This window comes from Vanellus vanellus, assembly GCF_965231255.1.
Source record: "Vanellus vanellus genome assembly, chromosome: 1".
NCBI lineage: Eukaryota > Metazoa > Chordata > Aves > Charadriiformes > Charadriidae > Vanellus > Vanellus vanellus.
The window spans coordinates 131,844,330-131,850,329 of record NC_138905.1 but is presented as its reverse complement, the minus strand read 5'-3'; positions in this window follow the sequence as shown (position 1 = coordinate 131,850,329).

Here is a 6,000-nt window from a genome sequence, read left to right as displayed (position 1 = left end):
TATAATATTTTTTATAAGGGCAAATGACATGCTACCTAACTTTCAAGTTTTATTTAGTTTCCTGTAGTGTAAAAGGATCTTGTTTTCTACTCATTGCTAGTACAAAAATATTCTGCAAGGATTTAACTGTTGTTTTTTTCAAACAAGTGTCAGACAAAATTATTTCTTGTTCTTTTTCAGATCATGGACATATAGTTTTACAGAGTAAAGATATTTATATTTCCTAGCAGTTTCCAATATTGAAATTTTTAAAATAAATGTTCATAAACTATTGTTGAAGGAAACATTTGGGATGAATAATTACTATCCAATTCTATGAGATACGGAGAGTTGTGCAGAAAAGACAATTGATCCACACCTCCACTAATAATAGTAACACAAATATTTTTGAAGTTAAATCTAGCTAAATTTCATTTCTAAAAGTGTAATCGTATGTGAGATTTTTGGTACTTAGACATGCAACGAACACACAAATTTTCACCTTATTTCATTTGGGAACTGTTACAATTTATTGTGAAGATGTGATTTTTCTCACCAAGTTTTCATCTTTATTTCATTCTCAAAAGACTTTGAGTATATTATGTGGACAAGGAAACTATGCAAGCCAAGTCATAAGACCTTGAAAAATTGCCCTACTCTGCCTTCAGTTTTTCCTTTTAAAACACCAGTCAGTTTGCCACTGGTGATTTCATTGCTACTTCAGTTCTCTGTTTTTTGGGGATAATAAAAAAATTCGGTCTGCTGGTTTCAGGCCTGGTGATTAGATGAAGAGGCAGGAAATAATGCCATTGTCCTTTTAACAGTAAGAGCAGCATGGATATACATATTTAATGACATAATCCTTTCTTTCTGCAGAAAACAGGCTTGACCTTGCCTACATACTATAGAATCACAGAACCTCAGAATGGTTGAATGTGTTTCAGTTTGTGCCCATTGCCTCTGGTCTTGCCACTGGGCACCACTGAAAAAGAGGCTGGCTCTGTCCACTTTGCACCCTCCCTTCAGGTATTTACATACGTTAGTAAGATCATTTTAATCTTCTCTAGATTAAATGGTCCCAAGCTCTCTCAGCCTTTGCTCATAGGAAAAGAGCTCCAGCACCTTAATCATCTTCATGAGTCTTCATTGGACTTTGTCCAGTATGTCTATGTCTTTCTTGTCCTGAGGAGCCCAGAACTGGATACAGCACTCCAGGTGTGTCCTCACCAGTGCTAAGCAGAGGAGAAGACTCACTTCCCTCCACCCTCTGGCAAGACTTTGCCTAATGCAGCACAGGATACCATTATCCTTCTTTTCTGCAGGGGCAGTTTGCTGCTTCATGTACAACTTGGTGCTCACCAGGACTCCAGGTCCTTTTCTGAAAAGCTGCTTTCCAACTGAGTGGCCCGCAGCATGTGCATGGTGGTGTTCCTTCACAGGTGCAGGACTTTGCGTTTTCCCTTGTTGAACGGCATGACGAGACTGTCGAGGTACCTCTGGATGGCAGGACGACCCTCTGGCATATCAGCCACTCAGCCCCGTTTTGTGTCATCAGCAAACTTGCTGAGGGTACACTCTATCCCATCATCCAGATTGTTAATGAAGATGTGGAGCAGGACCAGATGCAGTATTGACTCCTGGGGAATACTGCTAGTTACTAGACTCCAGCTAGACTTCATATTGTCTTTGTATTGTCTCCTCCTTCATCTCAAGAGATAGTTCCTATACAAAGGGGATAATTCACATGAAAAAACCCTGTGTCTGTGGTATAAGATTCAGTTCATGCCCCTGCAGTGCCTCAGTGAACCTACTATTCCAGTATTATTCAGAGAAACAGAGAATATGAAACAGAGACTTTACAAACCAGACCAAAGGCAATTATAAAACTCTTTTTGTTATTTTTACTTTCCAATAATATCCTGTGTTTCAAATTACCATTTTCTGACACCTTCAACATAAATCTTAGTCAGACGAGGTTTTACTGTTCTTATTTCAACAACAGGTTGAACAATGAACAGCTCTGAGCTTTCATCTCCTTGTTTTACTGATTGTAGCAAGTCCTGTCCACATGATTCAGTTATTCTTCTATGTGGGATGGATTCGGGTGGCTTTTTAAGTCAGAGATGCCTATTCGTTTTTCCCAGGGAATCCAGCACACAAGATATGGTTCCCTCTGTTTCTCTTAGCTCCTGCTTTCTTACCTTCAGTTCCTTCTGCCGCTGCTTGGCATAATTAATCTCTAACTGTTGATAGATGCATCTGTGAAACTGCAGACATGGACAAAGCTGATTTTCTCCAAGAAACATAGCAGGTGCTTTGTTGTTGATCAGCTCTCTGTTCATACACCTCTGCTTTCATTAAATCCACAGGACAGCTTGAAATCCATCTGTGCCTTGAAGATCAGGGCAGCACTCACACTGACCAGAGTATTCTACACTTGCTCCAGTCTTCCTGCATGTGACCCAACTTCTCAGCCAAGGATACAGTCATCTCCTAATGATAACAGATTTCCTTGTACGATGTATATCTCAGCTCCCCCTCTCCCTAGCCCTTCTCCAAGAAACAAGTGATCCTACCACTCAAAAATCTCAAACCAAAGCAAAACATTTACTTACATATTTAATTCAAAATATACCTTTATTTTCAGATAGCTTTATATCTATCTGTCTTGTAGGGCTTAGAACAAAACTGAGGCTTTTGGAGTCATTTATCCTCTCTAACTTCCATAACGCTTTTTGTCTTTTGTGCCTGTACAGGATGCAGCAACAGGACCTTTTATCCTGCCTTTCTCAACTGCACTAACAACTCCAGAGTTTGTCCATGCTGAAGTCCCACCACTCTTCTCAGTGTTATTTAACATGGAGTGAAGTGTGCTTGTAAGCGTGCTTGTAAACGAAAAGGTGTTTTTTGCAATAGAAGATATGTCACAATAAAACACCTGTCTCTCTTGAACACAGACTACTTCAAATTAAATTGTGATATTCAGTTTTCTTCAAGACTTGTTAAATTATTCATTAATGATGTGTCCAACAAATGTAGGTTTTTCTTACTTGGAAGACAGACACAATCTGTTTTGCATCTGGGTATATAAAAATGAATTAAGATTTAGGACTCTTCGCGAACTTGTTTCTTGCAATGTATTATTCATATCACGTCATTGATGACTTATTTGATACTGTGTTCCCTAGAAGAAAATACCGAATAGAGTCCATTAATAAACTCAGTTAAATCTTAACTTTGATCTCCCATGGCATAACAGAGTGTACAAAATTTCTCATTGTGTTCTTCAGGCTTACAGGATAGGCAGATAAAAAAAATAAAGATGAGAACATGAATTAATAGATAGGTTACAACTTTAACTAAACAGTGGAAAGGAACAGAGTTCTTTCTTGTAACTCATTTTATCTTACGTATCTTAGGTCAGTATGAAGATGTCGTTTTAGGTGCATAATGAAAACCAAGTGAGCTGGTACTGGAGGCTTCTGCCCTCTCTATGAGTGAAGGTCTTTTCAACTTCATCCTAGAGGTTATTTATGGTAAGAAATGGCCCTTTGCCTCCATCGACTCTAGACACAAATTGTTTAAAATCTCGTGCCTTCTCTGTCCGTTCATCAATCTGCTGCCTTCAGGTGTCTTAACACTTTCTGACTCGGAGACTGTAGCTTCTCCAGCACCATGTCCTTCCCTTTGTGCTTGTCGTGCTCTGGGACATAAACCCTGTTGCGCCACTGTGGACTGATGCAGACTCCCTCCAGATCTGTACTATCACCTCATGTATTTCTATCCATCCACCTGCTTCCAGGGCTAAGTTTGCTAAAACACCTTTTCCACACCACTCATCTAGTAATTTCTTTTTTTTTTTTTTTTTCCTGAAAATTAGTTTAAGAATACAATAAATAGGCTTGTCTTAAATGCCCAGTATCAAATATCTGTGGAAGAAATATTGAGCTCTAGTCAAAACAACTGACTTCTATTCACATTTTCTTCTCCTGGAAATTACTTCTTTTTTCTTGTTCTCTCCTTGCCTCCCCCCCTTCCAGCAGCCAGCTTCACTGACCTTGATTAGTGAAAAAGTTAAAGTTCTCTTTGGCATAAAAATCCAGTGCTTCTCCAACAATTTGATCTAGATAAATAAATAAATAGATAAATAAATAAACTATTTACTTTTTTCCTTGATCTGATAAGAGTAATTAGGCAAATAAACACTGTGCTGTGCTACAAGCACAGCTTGTAGCAGGAGAAGTAAAAATAGTTCAAACGTATTCCTCAGCTGGAGACAGAGAAATCAAACTAAATAAATGGCTGATGGTATCACACCCTAGGCCAATGACAACCAAAGTAGATTTTAATCGCTCCTGGGGCATATTTTTATGGACTATTGAGGCTCAATAACAGACACAGTTCTCAAAGATATCTTTTATGATCTGTTCCCTTTACAAGAGCTGTCTTGGCTAGTCTGGCCAAGGGGAAAGGAGTTTGTTCAACATGAACTATAATACAGAAAATAAATGTTCAACAAAATATCTGATCTTGTTGTCATTGTTATAACCACATATTTCAGCAAATTGTGACTCTCTTGGAATGATGAACTAGAACTCCAGCCAACTATATTATAATGGGTACATTAACTTCACTGACTTTTACCAGTAAGAATTTGTTTTTAAATGCACAAAAAATTACTAACTACTGTACTGAAAGCAAGCTGTTGAAAACATGAATTTCACAAGATAAGTACAAAGACAACATAATCTAAAGAAACTGAATAGTAAAAGTGTTTTCAACAAAATAAAATAGGCAACTGAGGCAACTTCACTAAAGATCTGCCTGATTATTATTTAAGAATTAGTGAAGGCATGTCTTTTAACAGTTTCTTATAAAAAATGGGAAATCACTTCTCCTTTTATTTGTCATCAGATTTTTCCAAGAGGTAAATTTAAACAGGTTCACAAATCATTGTAAGTAAGAGAGAGAACATACTCATTCCCTAAAGGGAATATAATAAATAATAATAATAAATAATATAATAAATATTTCTTATGACTGGGGAAAACAGTTGCCTTTAGTGACTACATATAATTATTTCCTGCTTGTGTAGCTGATTAACATAAACCTTCTTTCAAAAAGCTAGAAATTAGGCTATAAAGCAATTAGTAATCAGGTCTATTATAACATTGTTGTCCCACTCAGTAAAAGGATAGTAATGGTTATTCCATTTTTTACAATTATTCTGAAGATGTGCCTTTTTGGAGAAAGATAAATGTTTTGATGAGCAACAAGAAAAGAACCATTCTGGCATCAGGCAGAATTGCTCAAATGCAACCAAGATATTCTCAATGGAAAAAATTTAAATGGAAAACCTCATATGCTTTTGCAATTCCTACTGGATTTTGTTGAAGCTCTGTGTCTGAAGATGAAGGCTATACACTTGTCCCTTGAGACACTAAAAAAAAAGTTTTAACAGTGAAAAATTCAACAAGTTCATCAGTTTCTCAAAATACTGGAAAAAACATAGATATTTAAATTTGTCATTCCTAAAAAAAAACAAGTGAATTGAGTAAATATCTACTGAACTGTTATAGAAATGCCCAGTCACATAAATGCATACAAAAGATGAATTATTAAATTTTGTAAAAGCATTGACAATTAAGTGAAGGAACAATGAAATGGATGTTAAAATAATCCTGGTTTCAATAGCACAAGTATAGATCCTATGACAGTGTTCAGATGATTGCTTCTATTGCTACTTTTTTAAAAAAACCTTTCTAATATTAACTGGGTGCATTTCCGTATACATCAGCAAAGTTCATCTTGACGAATGATATAAATGCAAATATTTTGATAAATACAGAAATCGTGAATCTATGTTTCTTGGACGTGCACAGATCTGTAAACATAAAAGAGCTAACACCTGCATGTCACATTTTTGATTGCCTGTGTTCTGAAATGAGATAATATGCCTTATAAAATTGTACAACAGTGTTGATTTAGTGAGGAGAACTTATTGAGCTAAGAGCACAAAGA